The sequence below is a fragment of the Triturus cristatus genome, chromosome 11 (assembly GCF_964204655.1).
Source record: "Triturus cristatus chromosome 11, aTriCri1.1, whole genome shotgun sequence".
NCBI lineage: Eukaryota > Metazoa > Chordata > Amphibia > Caudata > Salamandridae > Triturus > Triturus cristatus.
Genome location: NC_140594.1, coordinates 133,285,499 through 133,306,706, shown reverse-complemented (window position 1 = coordinate 133,306,706; position 21,208 = coordinate 133,285,499). Strand labels below are relative to the sequence as shown.

Below are 21,208 nucleotides of genomic sequence, written 5' to 3'. Positions count from 1 at the left end.
AGCCCCTGCTCTCCTGGGTCTGCAACAATGCACATCCTGGGCGAGATGCTAGATCTCCTCCCCCAGGATGGGCAGGGGGAAGCTTCAAAGGCATGCCGCCTCAGTGAGCTTCCCCAGGCCACTTGCAACCCCCACTCTGGCGGGAAGCTTGGCCGGAAACCCCAAATAAGGACAGGGGATGGGCCAGCCTGCCAACCCCACCCCTCAGGTGGGGAAGGCGAGGTGAAGCACATCTCCGGGCGCTCGCCATGTTGAAGATGGGAGGCCCTACCCAATCAGGACTAGGCTGCTGCCCCCCTCCCAGAGGAGAGTGGCTGAATAGGGGGTGTACTCACCCCAGGACAGGGACCCATTGGTCCCTGCCCTTCGCCTACCTGTAACGCCCCTAAATTTAGTATTTAGGGGCACCCTGAACCTTCCTTCCCCAGATTCCAGATTCCGAAATACAAAGAAGAGGAAGAAGAAAGAAGACCTGCCCTGCAGCTGCTAAGAAGAGGAAGACACCAACTGCTTTGGCCCCAGCCCTACAGGCCTGGCGACACTCGAACCTGCTCCTGCTCCAACCCGGCATCTATTGTGGCGAGCAACCTCACAAACCCCGGAGGACCTTGCTACCTTTTGGCTCTAAGCCCCTGGGACTCCCATGAGTAGAGGCTCTACTCAAAATCTACTTCTAATCCCTGGCATCAGCCCGGAACCGCGAACCCTACACACTCTGCACCCGCCAAGCCTGGCCTGTGCCGGAGTGACCAAAGACCACGAGGACGACCCCACGACGACTGTGAACCCGAGTCCGGCACCCAAGGACTTCCCTAGACGCTCCTGACGACACCTGCAGCCTCAGAACCAGGTACCCCCCCAACGCGATCAACAGAGGGTAAGATTTCCCAACACCAAAAGGCACCCCTGCACCCGGCGCCCTGCGGCTCCCTGTGCCCAAATCCTGGGTACCTACCTATCCTCCAACTACCCAACTTACCTCTCGAAGTGGTGGTGGCACCTAAAGAATTTTCGTCCCCGAGCTTGCAATCTTTTTCTAAACCGGAGCTCTCCCATTGAAATCAATTGAGCGCCCAAGAGCTCAAAAGCACCCTGCACCCAGCCGCCCGAGTGGCCCTGGCAGTGTAACCTCTACACCTATCTACTTCCCCATTTGCCCTGAGCAAGTGACCAGGAGCCCAGCTCCCACAGCCGCGTAGCCTGCTAGTCAGCAGCCACCAACCAAGGCCCCCCTACCTCTCATAGGATAACATTGGGCCTAACTCTCTCCGCACCCGGCTGCCCCTGTGCCGCTGAGGGTGAAAACATTCTACCTACCTGACCCTGGGAGACCCCTGAGTCTATGCCCAGAACCTTAACTCTGCCAGTCGAGTACTTACCTTTAAACCGATAACTCAATTTTCTCCATAGGGTAACATTGACTGGTTTCTTCTGAAAATTTCTTCAAAGTGTGGAGTTTTCAAAACTTAGAAATTCACCAAAAATCAGCCGAGTAACGAAAACGAAAATACTCACCTGCTATTAGGTGAGCTCCCAGTGCTGGATCTTGGTGCCCAGCACTGACTCTGAAAAATACTTACAACTGTACTTACCAGTAACCCAATTTTCTTCCATAGGGAATCATTGACTGTTTTTCTGTGAAATTTCTTCAGTGTCAATTTCTGCAAACTTTAAATATTCTTTAAAAATCGTATAACTTCTGAAAACGTAATTACTTACCTGTTTTGGATAAAGGTCTCAGTACTGAGTCTAGGCACCCAGTACTGGATTACAAAAGTAACGAGAACATACTATACCTGCAGCTTGAATTTTCTTCCATAGGGAATCATTGACTGTTTTCTATGAAATTTCTTCTAAGTGTCAACTTTTAAAATAGCAAAATATTACTTAAAAATCCTAGTAGTAACTAAGTCGACTTTTATCACTTGTTTCTAAGTACTGTCCCAGGACTGAATCTAGGATCCAGTCCTGGAATCTCTAAAGTAATCCTGAAAGTAATCTATTGCAAATAACTTGAAATTTCCATTGAACTCAATGCATTATTGTGTTTAAAACTGTGTTGCCTATTGCAACAACTTATAACTTTCTACAAAAGCCAATTGCATATTGCAAAAGTATTTAAATAAAGCATCTCATTCTGAGAAAGTATATTTTAATTCCTATTGTTGGTTCTAAAACAAAACAGACATATATTTTTTATACAAACCATTGGCCTAGAGTTCAGTTATTGAGTGTGTGAAATCATTTCGCTGACTGAGTGTGTACAACAAATGCTTTACACTGTCCTCTGATACTGCCTTACTGCTCGACCAAGCTACCACTTTAGAGACTAAGGTTATTTCTAACTTTAGCCTCTGCCAAACCTCTGGGGACTGTGGACTCTGTACACCCTGTACCTATTTTGGAACAGTATATACAGAGCCACTTTCTCACAATAGTACATTTGATCTAAAACCTAGAGAGATGCTGAATAAATGTCTGAATCTTCGGACACTGCGCAGCTTCTAAATCAATTAGCACCCATAGTTTAATATGTGTACCTTACCTAATGATTAAGCGGACCCTCTTTTACGCATATAAAAAACACGTTGGTTGAAATGAAACAGTTAATGAAAAACATATCGAGCAAAGAGTATTGATATTCTATGAAAAATATCTACACCTTTTTTCTTACTGAATAAATACATTGATGTATAATCAATCATTTTTTGACACAATTGATCTAGCCTCCATAAAGATTATCCTAAATTACCAACAACAACTGTTGTTCTAGTTGACAAGACTGGGTATTGCGTAAAGTTTTGAATAAGCAACAATCACACCTCGGATACACCTCATTGGTTACAATACTGCCACTATTCAAAGGTAACGTCCAATTGGCAATATGAGCAGTCCCACAATCGTGACACTTTTGTCTCTTACAGGGAGACAACGTTGGAACATATGCACTGATCAGAGAGATATGCAAGCATACTTTCTATGTTTTCTATCACTCAGGTCAAAAGCCAGACATCAGGTGGACTATTTTATCTTCTGTTGGTTCTGCAGATAAGTACCCATTGGGCTCTGGGATTCCATATGCTAATTAGCAGATTTCACTATACAGCCTCCTTTGGCACCTCCCTTCATCCCTCTCTATGTGTGATGTCATCAGTACATGATTCTGTATGCAAACACATATACTCCTAAGCCCCATCTGGCTCCTTCCAAAACGAGTTATTGCACCTAAATGCAAGCAGAGCAACCAAAGGAGTACTATTCTAGAATATTACAAGAGTTCACTTTGGCACCTCTTTGTTCACCCAGATACAAGATGCCTTTCTTGTAAAAGGATACATATCAGTCTGCCGACAAAGGAGTGTACAATCTCAGCTATTCACTCAATAGCCGACAAAATAGCACATTAGCTCTGCTACTTAGAGAGATGCTGAATGAATGTCTGAAGCTTTGGACACTGTGCAGCTTCCAAGACAATTAGATCACAAAGTTTAATACGTGTACCTTACCTATTGATTAAGAGGACCCTTTTCCACAGATATGAGAAACACTTTAGTTGAAATAAAACAGTTGTTAAAAAAACATATTGACCAATGAGTATTGACATTCTATGAAAAATATCTACACCTCTTTGCTTACTAAATAACTATAATGATGTATAATCAATCTTCTTTTGACACAATTGATCCAGCCTCCATAGAGACTATCAAAAATTGCCAATATCAACTATTTTTCAAGTTGACATGGCAGGGTATTGGGCAAAGTTTTCAATAAGCAATAATCACGCCTCGGATAGACCTCATTGGCTACGATACTGCCACTGCACAAAGATAACATCAGCTAGGCGATATGAGCAGTCCCACAACGGTGACACTTTTGTCTGTTACAGGGAGACAAATTTGAAACGTGCACCGATCAGAGAGATATGCAAGCATACTTTCTATGTTTTCTATCACTCGAGTCAAAAGCCAGACATGATATGTACTACTCTATCTTCTGTTGCTTCTGCAGGTAAGTGCCCGTTGGGCTCTGGGATTCCGTATGCTAATTAGCAGATTTCACTATACAGCCTCCTTTGGCACCTCCCTTCATCCCTCTCTATGTGGGATGTCATCAGTACATGATTATGTATGCAACCACATATCCTCCTAAGCCCAAGCAGGCTCCTCCCAAAACTAGTTCTTGTACCTAAATGCAAGAAAGCAACCAAAGGTGTACTATTCTAGAATATTACAAGAGTTAACTTTGGCGCCTCTTGTTCACCCGGATACGAGATGCCTTTCTTGTAAATGGATACATATCAGTCTGCGGACAAAGGAGTGTACAATCTCAGCTATTCACTCAATAGCCGACAAAATAGTTGTGTGAAAGTGCCATCTTTCTTGAATGGTATGCCCCCACTTTTTGCTGAATTGCTGAATGTACTTTGACTGAGTGTGCCCTGGACTCCTGCCAATCAGGAGCCCAGGGCCTATGTTACTTCCCAAAACAAAAATCTCAAAACAAAATTGGCAAAACCTGGCCACATGTCAGCCCCTGGTAAGTGGTACCCTAGGTACCCAGGGCCTTGTGACCAGGGAAGGCCTCTAAGGGCTGCAGCACTCATTGTGCCACCCTTAGAGGCCCTGTACCCTAACACACACACACTGCCCTGGCAGGCTGAGTGTCTGGGTACAAGACAAAACAGAGAATCGACATGGCACACATCCCTGTGTGCCATGCCCACAACCTTCACTGCCCTGGCATACATCAGCCACCCCTCTAGCTGGGTGCCCTATGCCAGTGGTGTGGGCACAGAGGCAGGAGCCCGGTGCCCCTACAGTACCCAGGTCCATTCCTGGGCCCTGTAAGTGCAGTGCTTCCATTTAAGAGTACATGGTGCTGGGAGCTTGTCAAACACGAACTCCACAGCACTATAATGGCAGCACAGAAGACTGAGAAGTTTGGTATCAAACTGCTCAGCACATTAAACCCACACTGATGCCAGTATGGTATTTAATGTACCAAGCACCACAGAGGGCATCTTAGAGAGGCCCCCTGAAACCTAACCTACAATCCACGTCTGTTCTGAGGCTGCCTAGGCTGCCCCACAGCAGACATGTTGCTGGACCCCTGGGTAGGAGAGCCCCTGCTCTCCTGGGTCTGCAACAATGCACATCCTGGGCGAGATGCTAGATCTCCTCCCCCAGGATGGGCAGGGGGAAGCTTCAAAGGCATGCCGCCTCAGTGAGCTTCCCCAGGCCACTTGCAACCCCCACTCTGGCGGGAAGCTTGGCCGGAAACCCCAAATAAGGACAGGGGATGGGCCAGCCTGCCAACCCCACCCCTCAGGTGGGGAAGGCGAGGTGAAGCACATCTCCGGGCGCTCGCCATGTTGAAGATGGGAGGCCCTACCCAATCAGGACTAGGCTGCTGCCCCCCTCCCAGAGGAGAGTGGCTGAATAGGGGGTGTACTCACCCCAGGACAGGGACCCATTGGTCCCTGCCCTTCGCCTACCTGTAACGCCCCTAAATTTAGTATTTAGGGGCACCCTGAACCTTCCTTCCCCAGATTCCAGATTCCGAAATACAAAGAAGAGGAAGAAGAAAGAAGACCTGCCCTGCAGCTGCTAAGAAGAGGAAGACACCAACTGCTTTGGCCCCAGCCCTACAGGCCTGGCGACACTCGAACCTGCTCCTGCTCCAACCCGGCATCTATTGTGGCGAGCAACCTCACAAACCCCGGAGGACCTTGCTACCTTTTGGCTCTAAGCCCCTGGGACTCCCATGAGTAGAGGCTCTACTCAAAATCTACTTCTAATCCCTGGCATCAGCCCGGAACCGCGAACCCTACACACTCTGCACCCGCCAAGCCTGGCCTGTGCCGGAGTGACCAAAGACCACGAGGACGACCCCACGACGACTGTGAACCCGAGTCCGGCACCCAAGGACTTCCCTAGACGCTCCTGACGACACCTGCAGCCTCAGAACCAGGTACCCCCCCAACGCGATCAACAGAGGGTAAGATTTCCCAACACCAAAAGGCACCCCTGCACCCGGCGCCCTGCGGCTCCCTGTGCCCAAATCCTGGGTACCTACCTATCCTCCAACTACCCAACTTACCTCTCGAAGTGGTGGTGGCACCTAAAGAATTTTCGTCCCCGAGCTTGCAATCTTTTTCTAAACCGGAGCTCTCCCATTGAAATCAATTGAGCGCCCAAGAGCTCAAAAGCACCCTGCACCCAGCCGCCCGAGTGGCCCTGGCAGTGTAACCTCTACACCTATCTACTTCCCCATTTGCCCTGAGCAAGTGACCAGGAGCCCAGCTCCCACAGCCGCGTAGCCTGCTAGTCAGCAGCCACCAACCAAGGCCCCCCTACCTCTCATAGGATAACATTGGGCCTAACTCTCTCCGCACCCGGCTGCCCCTGTGCCGCTGAGGGTGAAAACATTCTACCTACCTGACCCTGGGAGACCCCTGAGTCTATGCCCAGAACCTTAACTCTGCCAGTCGAGTACTTACCTTTAAACCGATAACTCAATTTTCTCCATAGGGTAACATTGACTGGTTTCTTCTGAAAATTTCTTCAAAGTGTGGAGTTTTCAAAACTTAGAAATTCACCAAAAATCAGCCGAGTAACGAAAACGAAAATACTCACCTGCTATTAGGTGAGCTCCCAGTGCTGGATCTTGGTGCCCAGCACTGACTCTGAAAAATACTTACAACTGTACTTACCAGTAACCCAATTTTCTTCCATAGGGAATCATTGACTGTTTTTCTGTGAAATTTCTTCAGTGTCAATTTCTGCAAACTTTAAATATTCTTTAAAAATCGTATAACTTCTGAAAACGTAATTACTTACCTGTTTTGGATAAAGGTCTCAGTACTGAGTCTAGGCACCCAGTACTGGATTACAAAAGTAACGAGAACATACTATACCTGCAGCTTGAATTTTCTTCCATAGGGAATCATTGACTGTTTTCTATGAAATTTCTTCTAAGTGTCAACTTTTAAAATAGCAAAATATTACTTAAAAATCCTAGTAGTAACTAAGTCGACTTTTATCACTTGTTTCTAAGTACTGTCCCAGGACTGAATCTAGAATCCAGTCCTGGAATCTCTAAAGTAATACTGAAAGTAATCTATTGCAAATAACTTGAAATTTCCATTGAACTCAATGCATTATTGTGTTTAAAACTGTGTTGCCTATTGCAACAACTTATAACTTTCTACAAAAGCCAATTGCATATTGCAAAAGTATTTAAATAAAGCATCTCATTCTGAGAAAGTATATTTTAATTCCTATTGTTGGTTCTAAAACAAAACAGACATATATTTTTTATACAAACCATTGGCCTAGAGTTCAGTTATTGAGTGTGTGAAATCATTTCGCTGACTGAGTGTGTACAACAAATGCTTTACACTGTCCTCTGATACTGCCTTACTGCTCGACCAAGCTACCACTTTAGAGACTAAGGTTATTTCTAACTTTAGCCTCTGCCAAACCTCTGGGGACTGTGGACTCTGTACACCCTGTACCTATTTTGGAACAGTATATACAGAGCCACTTTCTCACAATAGTACATTTGATCTAAAACCTAGAGAGATGCTGAATAAATGTCTGAATCTTCGGACACTGCGCAGCTTCTAAATCAATTAGCACCCATAGTTTAATATGTGTACCTTACCTAATGATTAAGCGGACCCTCTTTTACGCATATAAAAAACACGTTGGTTGAAATGAAACAGTTAATGAAAAACATATCGAGCAAAGAGTATTGATATTCTATGAAAAATATCTACACCTTTTTTCTTACTGAATAAATACATTGATGTATAATCAATCATTTTTTGACACAATTGATCTAGCCTCCATAAAGATTATCCTAAATTACCAACAACAACTGTTGTTCTAGTTGACAAGACTGGGTATTGCGTAAAGTTTTGAATAAGGAACAATCACACCTCGGATACACCGCATTGGTTACAATACTGCCACTATTCAAAGATAACGTCCAATTGGCAATATGAGCAGTCCCACAATCGTGACACTTTTGTCTCTTACAGGGAGACAAAGTTGGAACATATGCACTGATCAGAGAGATATGCAAGCATACTTTCTATGTTTTCTATCACTCAGGTCAAAAGCCAGACATCAGGTGGACTATTTTATCTTCTGTTGGTTCTGCAGATAAGTACCCATTGGGCTCTGGGATTCCATATGCTAATTAGCAGATTTCACTATACAGCCTCCTTTGGCACCTCCCTTCATCCCTCTCTATGTGTGATGTCATCAGTACATGATTCTGTATGCAAACACATATACTCCTAAGCCCCATCTGGCTCCTTCCAAAACGAGTTATTGCACCTAAATGCAAGCAGAGCAACCAAAGGAGTACTATTCTAGAATATTACAAGAGTTCACTTTGGCACCTCTTTGTTCACCCAGATACAAGATGCCTTTCTTGTAAAAGGATACATATCAGTCTGCCGACAAAGGAGTGTACAATCTCAGCTATTCACTCAATAGCCGACAAAATAGCACATTAGCTCTGCTACTTAGAGAGATGCTGAATGAATGTCTGAAGCTTTGGACACTGTGCAGCTTCCAAGACAATTAGATCACAAAGTTTAATACGTGTACCTTACCTATTGATTAAGAGGACCCTTTTCCACAGATATGAGAAACACTTTAGTTGAAATAAAACAGTTGTTAAAAAAACATATTGACCAATGAGTATTGACATTCTATGAAAAATATCTACACCTCTTTGCTTACTAAATAACTATAATGATGTATAATCAATCTTCTTTTGACACAATTGATCCAGCCTCCATAGAGACTATCAAAAATTGCCAATATGAACTATTTTTCAAGTTGACATGGCAGGGTATTGGGCAAAGTTTTCAATAAGCAATAATCACGCCTCGGATAGACCTCATTGGCTACGATACTGCCACTGCACAAAGATAACATCAGCTAGGCGATATGAGCAGTCCCACAACGGTGACACTTTTGTCTGTTACAGGGAGACAAATTTGAAACGTGCACCGATCAGAGAGATATGCAAGCATACTTTCTATGTTTTCTATCACTCGAGTCAAAAGCCAGACATGATATGTACTACTCTATCTTCTGTTGCTTCTGCAGGTAAGTGCCCGTTGGGCTCTGGGATTCCGTATGCTAATTAGCAGATTTCACTATACAGCCTCCTTTGGCACCTCCCTTCATCCCTCTCTATGTGGGATGTCATCAGTACATGATTATGTATGCAACCACATATCCTCCTAAGCCCAAGCAGGCTCCTCCCAAAACTAGTTCTTGTACCTAAATGCAAGAAAGCAACCAAAGGTGTACTATTCTAGAATATTACAAGAGTTAACTTTGGCGCCTCTTGTTCACCCGGATACGAGATGCCTTTCTTGTAAATGGATACATATCAGTTTGCGGACAAAGGAGTGTACAATCTCAGCTATTCACTCAATAGCCGACAAAATAGTTGTGTGAAAGTGCCATCTTTCTTGAATGGTATGCCCCCACTTTTTGCTGAATTGCTGAATGTACTTTGACTGAGTGTGCCCTGGACTCCTGCCAATCAGGAGCCCAGGGCCTATGTTACTTCCCAAAACAAAAATCTCAAAACAAAATTGGCAAAACCTGGCCACATGTCAGCCCCTGGTAAGTGGTACCCTAGGTACCCAGGGCCTTGTGACCAGGGAAGGCCTCTAAGGGCTGCAGCACTCATTGTGCCACCCTTAGAGGCCCTGTACCCTAACACACACACACTGCCCTGGCAGGCTGAGTGTCTGGGTACAAGACAAAACAGAGAATCGACATGGCACACATCCCTGTGTGCCATGCCCACAACCTTCACTGCCCTGGCATACATCAGCCACCCCTCTAGCTGGGTGCCCTATGCCAGTGGTGTGGGCACAGAGGCAGGAGCCCGGTGCCCCTACAGTACCCAGGTCCATTCCTGGGCCCTGTAAGTGCAGTGCTTCCATTTAAGAGTACATGGTGCTGGGAGCTTGTCAAACACGAACTCCACAGCACTATAATGGCAGCACAGAAGACTGAGAAGTTTGGTATCAAACTGCTCAGCACATTAAACCCACACTGATGCCAGTATGGTATTTAATGTACCAAGCACCACAGAGGGCATCTTAGAGAGGCCCCCTGAAACCTAACCTACAATCCACGTCTGTTCTGAGGCTGCCTAGGCTGCCCCACAGCAGACATGTTGCTGGACCCCTGGGTAGGAGAGCCCCTGCTCTCCTGGGTCTGCAACAATGCACATCCTGGGCGAGATGCTAGATCTCCTCCCCCAGGATGGGCAGGGGGAAGCTTCAAAGGCATGCCGCCTCAGTGAGCTTCCCCAGGCCACTTGCAACCCCCACTCTGGCGGGAAGCTTGGCCGGAAACCCCAAATAAGGACAGGGGATGGGCCAGCCTGCCAACCCCACCCCTCAGGTGGGGAAGGCGAGGTGAAGCACATCTCCGGGCGCTCGCCATGTTGAAGATGGGAGGCCCTACCCAATCAGGACTAGGCTGCTGCCCCCCTCCCAGAGGAGAGTGGCTGAATAGGGGGTGTACTCACCCCAGGACAGGGACCCATTGGTCCCTGCCCTTCGCCTACCTGTAACGCCCCTAAATTTAGTATTTAGGGGCACCCTGAACCTTCCTTCCCCAGATTCCAGATTCCGAAATACAAAGAAGAGGAAGAAGAAAGAAGACCTGCCCTGCAGCTGCTAAGAAGAGGAAGACACCAACTGCTTTGGCACCAGCCCTACAGGCCTGGCGACACTCGAACCTGCTCTTGCTCCAACCCGGCATCTAGTGTGGCCAGCAACCTCACAAACCCCGGAGGACCTGGCTACCTTTTGGCTCTAAGCCCCTGGGACTCCCATGAGTAGAGGCTCTACTCAAAATCTACTTCTAATCCCTGGCATCAGCCCGGAACCGCGAACCCTACACACTCTGCACCCGCCAAGCCTGGCCTGTGCCGGAGTGACCAAAGACCACGAGGACGACCCCACGACGACTGTGAACCCGAGTCCGGCACCCAAGGACTTCCCTAGACGCTCCTGACAACACCTGCAGCCTTAGAACCAGGTACCCCCCCCAACGCGATCAACAGAGGGTAAGATTTCCCGACACCAAAAGGCACCCCTGCACCCGGCGCCCTGCGGCTCCCTGTGCCCAAATCCTGGGTACCTACCTATCCTCCAACTACCCAACTTACCTCTCGAAGTGGTGGTGGCACCTAAAGAATCTTCGTCCCCGAGCTTGCAATCTTTTTCTAAACCGGAGCTCTCCCATTGAAATCAATTGAGCGCCCAAGAGCTCAAAAGCACCCTGCACCCAGCCGCCCGAGTGGCCCTGGCAGTGTAACCTCTACACCTATCTACTTCCCCATTTGCCCTGAGCAAGTGACCAGGAGCCCAGCTCCCACAGCCGCGTAGCCTGCTAGTCAGCAGCCACCAACCAAGGCCCCCCTACATCTCATAGGATAACATTGGGCCTAACTCTCTCTGCACCCGGCTGCCCCTGTGCCGCTGAGGGTGAAAAAACTCTACCTACCTGACCCTGGGAGACCCCTGAGTCTATGCCCAGAACCTTAACTCTGCCAGTCGAGTACTTACCTTCAAACCGATAACTCAATTTTCTCCATAGGGTAACATTGACTGGTTTCTTCTGAAAATTTCTTCAAAGTGTGGAGTTTTCAAAACTTAAAATATTCACCAAAAATCTGCCGAGTAACGAAAACGAAAATACTCACCTGCTATTAGGTGAGCTCCCAGTGCTGGATCTTGGTGCCCAGCACTGACTCTGAAAAATACTTACAACTGTACTTACCAGTAACCCAATTTTCTTCCATAGGGAATCATTGACTGTTTTTCTGTGAAATTTCTTCAGAGTGTCAATTTCTGCAAACTTTAAATATTCTTTAAAAATCGTATAACTTCTGAAAACGTAATTACTTACCTGTTTTGGATAAAGGTCCCAGTACTGAGTCTAGGCACCCAGTACTGGATTACAAAAGTAACGAGAACATACTATACCTGCAGCTTGAATGTTCTTCCTTAGGGAATCATTGACTGTTTTCTATGAAATTTCTTCTAAGTGTCAACTTTTAAAATAGCAAAATATTACTTAAAAATCCTAGTAGTAACTAAGTCGACTTTTATCACTTGTTTCTAAGTACTGTCCCAGGACTGAATCTAGGATCCAGTCCTGGAATCTCTAAAGTAATCCTGAAAGTAATCTATTGCAAATAACTTGAAATTTCCATTGAACTCAATGCATTATTGTGTTTAAAACTGTGTTGCCTATTGCAACAACTTATAACTTTCTACAAAAGCCAATTGCATATTGCAAAAGTATTTAAATAAAGCATCTCATTCTGAGAAAGTATATTTTAATTCCTATTGTTGGTTCTAAAACAAAACAGACATATTTTTTTTATACAAACCATTGGCCTAGAGTTCAGTTATTGAGTGTGTGAAATCATTTCGCTGACTGTGTACAACAAATGCTTTACACTGTCCTCTGATACTGCCTTACTGCTCGACCAAGCTACCACTTTAGAGACTAAGGTTATTTCTAACTTTAGCCTCTGCCAAACCTCTGGGGACTGTGGACTCTGTACACCCTGTACCTATTTTGGAACAGTATATACAGAGCCACTTTCTCACAATAGTACATTTGATCTAAAACCTAGAGAGATGCTGAATAAATGTCTGAATCTTCGGACACTGCGCAGCTTCTAAATCAATTAGCACCCAAAGTTTAATATGTGTACCTTACCTAATGATTAAGCGGACCCTCTTTTACGCATATAAAAAACACGTTGGTTGAAATGAAACAGTTAATGAAAAACATATCGAGCAAAGAGTATTGATATTCTATGAAAAATATCTACACCTTTTTTCTTACTGAATAAATACATTGATGTATAATCAATCATTTTTTGACACAATTGATCTAGCCTCCATAAAGATTATCCTAAATTACCAACAACAACTGTTGTTCAAGTTGACAAGACTGGGTATTGCGTAAAGTTTTGAATAAGCAACAATCACACCTCGGATACACCGCATTGTTTACAATACTGCCACTTTTCAAAGATAACGTCCAATTGGCAATATGAGCAGTCCCACAATCGTGACACTTTTGTCTCTTACAGGGAGACAAAGTTGGAACATATGCACTGATCAGAGAGATATGCAAGCATACTTTCTATGTTTTCTATCACTCAGGTAAAAAGCCAGACAACAGGTGGACTACTTTATCTTCTGTTGGTTCTGCAGATAAGTACCCATTGGGCTCTGGGATTCCATATGCTAATTAGCAGATTTCACTATACAGCCTCCTTTGGCACCTCCCTTCATCCCTCTCTATGTGTGATGTCATCAGTACATGATTCTGTATGCACACACATATTCTCCTAAGCCCCATCTGGCTCCTTCCAAAACGAGTTATTGTACCTAAATGCAAGCAGAGCAACCAAAGGAGTACTATTCTAGAATATTACAAGAGTTCACTTTGGCACCTCTTTGTTCACCCAGATACAAGATGCCTTTCTTGTAAAAGGATACATATCAGTCTGCCGACAAAAGAGTGTACAATCTCAGCTATTCACTCAATAGCCGACAAAATAGCACATTAGCTCTGCTACTTAGAGAGATGCTGAATGAATGTCTGAAGCTTTGGACACTGTGCAGCTTCCAAGACAATTAGATCACAAAGTTTAATACGTGTACCTTACCTATTGATTAAGAGGACCCTTTTCCACAGATATGAGAAACACTTTAGTTGAAATAAAACAGTTGTTAAAAAAACATATTGACCAATGAGTATTGACATTCTATGAAAAATATCTACACCTCTTTGCTTACTAAATAACTATAATGATGTATAATCAATCTTCTTTTGACACAATTGATCCAGCCTCCATAGAGACTATCAAAAATTGCCAATATCAACTATTTTTCAAGTTGACATGGCGGGGTATTGGGTAAAGTTTTCAATAAACAATAATCACGCCTCGGATAGACCTCATTGGCTACGATACTGCCACTGCACAAAGATAACATCAGCTAGGCGATACGAGCAGTCCCACAACGGTGACCCTTTTTTCTGTTACAGGGAGACAAATTTGAAACGTGCACCGATCAGAGAGATATGCAAGCATACTTTCTATGTTTTCTATCACTCGAGTCAAAAGCCAGACATGATATGTACTACTCTATCTTCTGTTGCTTCTGCAGGTAAGTGCCCGTTGGGCTCTGGGATTCCGTATGCTAATTAGCAGATTTCACTATACAGCCTCCTTTGGCACCTCCCTTCATCCCTCTCTATGTGGGATGTCATCAGTACATGATTATGTATGCAACCACATATCCTCCTAAGCCCAAGCAGGCTCCTCCCAAAACTAGTTCTTGTACCTAAATGCAAGAAAGCAACCAAAGGTGTACTATTCTAGAATATTACAAGAGTTAACTTTGGCGCCTCTTGTTCACCCGGATACGAGATGCCTTTCTTGTAAATGGATACATATCAGTCTGCGGACAAAGGAGTGTACAATCTCAGCTATTCACTCAATAGCTGACAAAATAGTTGTGTGAAAGTGCCATCTTTCTTGAATGGTATGCCCCCACTTTTTGCTGAATTGCTGAATGTACTTTGACTGAGTGTGCCCTGGACTCCTGCCAATCAGGAGCCCAGGGCCTATGTTCCTTTCCAAAACAAAAATCTCAAAACAAAATTGGCAAACCCTGGCCACATGTCAGCCCCCGGTAAGTGGTACCCTAGGTACCCAGGGCCTTGTGACCAGGGAAGGCCTCTAAGGGCTGCAGCACTCATTGTGCCACCCTTAGAGGCCCTGTACCCTAACACACACACACTGCCCTGGCAGGCTGAGTGTCTGGGTACAAGACAAAACAGAGAATCGACATGGCACACATCCCTGTGTGCCATGCCCACAACCTTCACTGCCCTGGCATACATCAGCCACCCCTCTAGCTGGGTGCCCTATGCCAGTGGTGTGGGCACAGAGGCAGGAGCCCGGTGCCCCTACAGTACCCAGGTCCATTCCTGGGCCATGTAAGTGCAGTGCTTCCATTTAAGAGTACATGGTGCTGGGAGCTTGTCAAACACGAACTCCACAGCACTATAATGGCAGCACAGAAGACTGAGAAGTTTGGTATCAAACTGCTCAGCACATTAAACCCACACTGATGCCAGTATGGTATTTAATGTACCAAGCACCACAGAGGGCATCTTAGAGAGGCCCCCTGAAACCTAACCTACAATCCACGTCTGTTCTGAGGCTGCCTAGGCTGCCACACAGCAGACATGTTGCTGGACCCCTGGGTAGGAGAGCCCCTGCTCTCCTGGGTCTGCAACAATGCACATCCTGGGCGAGATGCTAGATCTCCTCCCCCAGGATGGGCAGGGGGAAGCTTCAAAGGCATGCCGCCTCTGTGAGCTTCCCCAGGCCACTTGCAACCCCCACTCTGGCGGGAAGCTTGGCCGGAAACCCCAAACAAGGACAAGGATGGGCCAGCCTGCCAACTCCACCCCTCAGGTGGGGAAGGCGAGGTGAAGCACATCTCCGGGCGCTCGCCATCTTGAAGATGGGAGGCCCTACCCAATCAGGACTAGGCTGCTGCCCCCCTCCCAGAGGAGAGTGGCTGAATGGGGGGTGTACTCACCTCAGGACAGGGACCCATTGGTCCCTGCCCTTCGCCTACCTGTAACGCCCCTAAATTTAGTATTTAGGGGCACCCTGAACCTTCCTTCCCCAGATTCCAGATTCCGAAATACAAAGAAGAGGAAGAAGAAAGAAGACCTGCCCTGCAGCTGCTAAGAAGAGGAAGACACCAACTGCTTTGGAACCAGCCCTACAGGCCTGGCGACACTCGAACCTGCTCTTGCTCCAACCCGGCATCTATTGTGGCCAGCAACCTCACAAACCCCGGAGGACCTGGCTACCTTTTGGCTCTAAGCCCCTGGGACTCCCATGAGTAGAGGCTCTACTCAAAATCTACTTCTAATCCCTGGCATCAGCCCGGAACCGCGAACCCTACACACTCTGCACCCGCCAAGCCTGGCCTGTGCCGGAGTGACCAAAGACCACGAGGACAACCCCACGACGACTGTGAACCCGAGTCCGGCACCCAAGGACTTCCCTAGACGCTCCTGACAACACCTGCAGCCTCAGAACCAGGTACCCCCCCAACGCGATCAACAGAGGGTAAGATTTCCCGACACCAAAAGGCACCCCTGCACCCGGCGCCCTGCGGCTCCCTGTGCCCAAATCCTGGGTACCTACCTATCCTCCAACTACCCAACTTACCTCTCGAAGTGGTGGTGGCACCTAAAGAATCTTCGTCCCCGAGCTTGCAATCTTTTTCTAAACCGGAGCTCTCCCATTGAAATCAATTGAGCGCCCAAGAGCTCAAAAGCACCCTGCACCCAGCCGCCCGAGTGGCCCTGGCAGTGTAACCTCTACACCTATCTACTTCCCCATTTGCCCTGAGCAAGTGACCAGGAGCCCAGCTCCCACAGCCGCGTAGCCTGCTAGTCAGCAGCCACCAACCAAGGCCCCCCTACCTCTCATAGGATAACATTGGGCCTAACACTCTCTGCACCCGGCTGCCCCTGTGCCGCTGAGGGTGAAAAAACTCTACCTACCTGACCCTGGGAGACCCCTGAGTCTATGCCCAGAACCTTAACTCTGCCAGTCGAGTACTTACCTTTAAACCGATAACTCAATTTTCTCCGTATGGTAACATTGACTGGTTTCTTCTGAAAATTTCTTCTAAGTGTGGAGTTTTCAAAACTTAAAATATTCACCAAAAAACCGGCCGAGTAACGAAAACGAAAATACTCACCTGCTATTAGGTGAGCTCCCAGTGCTGGATCTTGGTGCCCAGCACTGACTCTGAAAAATACTTACAACTGTACTTACCAGTAACCCAATTTTCTTCCATAGGGAATCATTGACTGTTTTTCTGTGAAATTTCTTCAAAGTGTCAATTTCTGCAAACTTTAAATATTCTTTAAAAATCGTATAACTTCTGAAAACGTAATTACTTACCTGTTTTGGATAAAGGTCCCAGTACTGAGTCTAGGCACCCAGTACTGGATTACAAAAGTAACGAGAACATACTATACCTGCAGCTTGAATTTTCTTCCATAGGGAATCATTGACTGTTTTCTATGAAATTTCTTCTGTCAACTTTTAAAATAGCAAAATATTACTTAAAAATCCTAGTAGTAACTAAGTCGACTTTTATCACTTGTTTCTAAGTATTGTCCCAGGACTGATTCTAGGATCCAGTCCTGGAATCTCTAAAGTAATCCTGAAAGTAATCTATTGCAAATAACTTGAAATTTCCATTGAACTCAATGCATTATTGTGTTTAAAACTGTGTTGCCTATTGCAACAACTTACAACTTTCTACAAAAGCCAATTGCATATTGCAAAAGTATTTAAATAAAGCATCTCATTCTGAGAAAGTATATTTTAATTCCTATTGTTGGTTCTAAAACAAAACAGACATATATTTTTTATACAAACCATTGGCCTAGAGTTCAGTTATTGAGTGTGTGAAATCATTTCGCTGACTGAGTGTGTACAACAAATGCTTTACACTGTCCTCTGATACTGCCTTACTGCTCGACCAAGCTACCACTTTAGAGACTAAGGTTATTTCTAACTTTAGCCTCTGCCAAACCTCTGGGGACTGTGGACTCTGTACACCCTGTACCGATTTTGGAACAGTATATACAGAGCCACTTTCTCACAATAGTACATTTGATCTAAAACCTAGAGAGATGCTGATTAAATGTCTGAATCTTCGGACACTGCGCAGCTTCTAAATCAATTAGCACCCAAAGTTTAATATGTGTACCTTACCTAATGATTAAGCGGACCCTCTTTTACGCATATAAAAAACACGTTGGTTGAAATGAAACAGTTAATGAAAAACATATCGAGCAAAGAGTATTGATATTCTATGAAAAATATCTACACCTTTTTTCTTGCTGAATAAATACATTGATGTATAATCAATCATTTTTTGACACAATTGATCTAGCCTCCGTAAAGATTATCCTAAATTACCAACAACAACTGTTGTTCAAGTTGACAAGATTAGGTATTGCGCAAAGTTTTGAATAAGCAACAATCACACCACGGATACACCGCATTGGTTACAATCCTGCCACTATTTGAAGATAACTTCCAATTGGCAATATGAGCAGTCCCACAATCGTGACACTTTTGTCTCTTACAGGGAGACAAAGTTGGAACATATGCACTGATCAGAGAGATATGCAAGCATACTTTCTATGTTTTCTATCACTCAGGTCAAAAGCCAGACATCAGGTGGACTACTTTATCTTCTGTTGGTTCTGCAGATAAGTGCCCATTGGGCTCTGGGATTCCATATGCTAATTAGCAGATTTCACTATACAGCCTCCTTTGGCACCTCCCTTCATCCCTCTCTATGTGTGATGTCATCAGTACATGATTCTGTATGCAAACACATATACTCCTAAGCCCCATCTGGCTCCTTCCAAAACGAGTTATTGAACCTAAATGCAAGCAGAGCAACCAAAGGAGTACTATTCTAGAATATTACAAGAGTTTACTTTGGCACCTCTTTGTTCACTCAGATACAAGATGCCTTTCTTGTAAAAGGATACATATCAGTCTGCCGACAAAGGAGTGTACAATCTCAGCTATTCACTCAATAGCCGACAAAATAGCACATTAGCTCTGCTACTTAGAGAGATGCTGAATGAATGTCTGAAGCTTTGGACACTGTGCAGCTTCCAAGACAATTAGATCACAAAGTTTAATACGTGTACCTTACCTATTGATTAAGAGGACCCTTTTCCACTGATATGAGAAACACTTTATTTGAAATAAAACAGTTGTTAAAAAAACATATTGACCAATGAGTATTGACATTCTATGAAAAATATCTACACCTTTTTGCTTACTAAATAACTATAATGATGTATAATCAATCTTCTTTTGACACAATTGATCCAGCCTCCATAGAGACTATCAAAAATTGCCAATATCAACTATTTTTCAAGTTGACATGGCGGGGTATTGGGTAAAGTTTTCAATAAGCAATAATCACGCCTCGGATAGACCTCATTGGCTATGATACTGCCACTGCACAAAGATAACATCAGCTAGGCGATATGAGCAGTCCCACAACGGTGACACTTTTGTCTGTTACAGGGAGACAAATTTGAAACGTGCACCGATCAGAGAGATATGCAAGCATACTTTCTATGTTTTCTATCACTCGAGTCAAAAGCCAGACATCATATGTACTACTCTATCTTCTGTTGCTTCTGCAGGTAAGTGCCCGTTGGGCTCTGGGATTCCGTATGCTAATTAGCAGATTTCACTATACAGCCTCCTTTGGCACCTCCCTTCATCCCTCTCTATGTGGGATGTCATCAGTACATGATTATGTATGCAACCACATATCCTTCTAAGCCCAAGCAGGCTCCTCCCACAACTAGTTCTTGTACCTAAATGCAAGAAAGCAACCAAAGGTGTACTATTCTAGAATATTACAAGAGTTAACTGTGGTGCCTCTTGTTCACCCGGATACGAGATGCCTTTCTTGTAAATGGATACATATCAGTCTGCGGACAAAGGAGTGTACAATCTCAGCTATTCACTCAATAGCCGACAAAATAGTTGTGTGAAAGTGCCATCTTTCTTGAATGGTATGCCCCCACTTTTTGCTGAATTGCTGAATGTACTTTGACTGAGTGTGCCCTGGACTCCTGCCAAGCAGGAGCCCAGGGCCTATGTTCCTTCCCAAAACAAAAATCTCAAAACAAAATTGGCAAACCCTGGCCACATGTCAGCCCCTGGTAAGTGGTACCCTAGGTACCCAGGGCCTTGTGACCAGGGAAGGCCTCTAAGGGCTGCAGCACTCATTGTGCCACCCTTAGAGGCCCTGTACCCTAACACACACACACTGCCCTGGCAGGCTGAGTGTCTGGGTACAAGACAAAACAGAGAATCGACATGGCACACATCCCTGTGTGCCATGCCCACAACCTTCACTGCCCTGGCATACATCAGCCACCCCTCTAGCTGGGTGCCCTATGCCAGTGGTGTGGGCACAGAGGCAGGAGCCCGGTGCCCCTACAGTACCCAGGTCCATTCCTGGGCCATGTAAGTGCAGTGCTTCCATTTAAGAGTACATGGTGCTGGGAGCTTGTCAAACACGAACTCCACAGCACTATAATGGCAGCACAGAAGACTGAGAAGTTTGGTATCAAACTGCTCAGCACATTAAACCCACACTGATGCCAGTATGGTATTTAATGTACCAAGCACCACAGAGGGCATCTTAGAGAGGCCCCCTGAAACCTAACCTACAATCCACGTCTGTTCTGAGGCTGCCTAGGCTGCCACACAGCAGACATGTTGCTGGACCCCTGGGTAGGAGAGCCCCTGCTCTCCTGGGTCTGCAACAATGCACATCCTGGGCGAGATGCTAGATCTCCTCCCCCAGGATGGGCAGGGGGAAGCTTCAAAGGCATGCCGCCTCTGTGAGCTTCCCCAGGCCACTTGCAACCCCCACTCTGGCGGGAAGCTTGGCCGGAAACCCCAAACAAGGACAGGGGATGGGCCAGCCTGCCAACTCCACCCCTCAGGTGGGGAAGGCGAGGTGAAGCACATCTCCGGGCGCTCGCCATCTTGAAGATGGGAGGCCCTACCCAATCAGGACTAGGCTGCTGCCCCCCTCCCAGAGGAGAGTGGCTGAATAGGGGGTGTACTCACCTCAGGACAGGGACCCATTGGTCCCTGCCCTTCGCCTACCTGTAACGCCCCTAAATTTAGTATTTAGGGGCACCCTGAACCTTCCTTCCCCAGATTCCAGATTCCGAAATACAAAGAAGAGGAAGAAGAAAGAAGACCTGCCCTGCAGCTGCTAAGAAGAGGAAGACACCAACTGCTTTGGCACCAGCCCTACAGGCCTGGCGACACTCGAACCTGCTCCTGCTCCAACCCGGCATCTATTGTGGCCAGCAACCTCACAAACCCCGGAGGACCTGGCTACCTTTTGGCTCTAAGCCCCTGGGACTCCCATGAGTAGAGGGTCTACTCAAAATCTACTTCTAATCCCTGGCATCAGCCCGGAACCGCGAACCCTACACACTCTGCACCCGCCAAG

At 45.9% G+C, this 21,208-nt stretch overlaps 8 non-coding genes across 8 annotated transcripts; all 8 read right to left on the bottom strand.

Annotated features, from left to right (window-relative positions):
* Window positions 1-2,726: 2,726 nt before the first annotated feature.
* Window positions 2,727-2,867, bottom strand: LOC146783590 (U4 spliceosomal RNA). Its single transcript, XR_014971178.1, has one exon. It is a non-coding gene; the product is annotated as a U4 spliceosomal RNA (small nuclear RNA).
* Window positions 2,868-3,688: 821 nt separating this feature from the next.
* On the bottom strand, window positions 3,689-3,829 carry LOC146783589 (U4 spliceosomal RNA). Its single transcript, XR_014971111.1, has one exon. It is a non-coding gene; the product is annotated as a U4 spliceosomal RNA (small nuclear RNA).
* Window positions 3,830-7,846: 4,017 nt separating this feature from the next.
* On the bottom strand, window positions 7,847-7,987 carry LOC146783588 (U4 spliceosomal RNA). The gene has a single exon (XR_014971257.1). It is a non-coding gene; the product is annotated as a U4 spliceosomal RNA (small nuclear RNA).
* An 821-nt stretch (window positions 7,988-8,808) lies between these two features.
* Window positions 8,809-8,949, bottom strand: LOC146783587 (U4 spliceosomal RNA). The gene has a single exon (XR_014971136.1). It is a non-coding gene; the product is annotated as a U4 spliceosomal RNA (small nuclear RNA).
* A 4,017-nt stretch (window positions 8,950-12,966) lies between these two features.
* On the bottom strand, window positions 12,967-13,107 carry LOC146783586 (U4 spliceosomal RNA). The gene has a single exon (XR_014971256.1). It is a non-coding gene; the product is annotated as a U4 spliceosomal RNA (small nuclear RNA).
* An 821-nt stretch (window positions 13,108-13,928) lies between these two features.
* LOC146783585 (U4 spliceosomal RNA) lies at window positions 13,929-14,069 on the bottom strand. The gene has a single exon (XR_014971112.1). It is a non-coding gene; the product is annotated as a U4 spliceosomal RNA (small nuclear RNA).
* A 4,016-nt stretch (window positions 14,070-18,085) lies between these two features.
* Window positions 18,086-18,226, bottom strand: LOC146783584 (U4 spliceosomal RNA). Its single transcript, XR_014971278.1, has one exon. It is a non-coding gene; the product is annotated as a U4 spliceosomal RNA (small nuclear RNA).
* An 821-nt stretch (window positions 18,227-19,047) lies between these two features.
* Window positions 19,048-19,188, bottom strand: LOC146783583 (U4 spliceosomal RNA). The gene has a single exon (XR_014971054.1). It is a non-coding gene; the product is annotated as a U4 spliceosomal RNA (small nuclear RNA).
* Window positions 19,189-21,208: the final 2,020 nt, after the last annotated feature.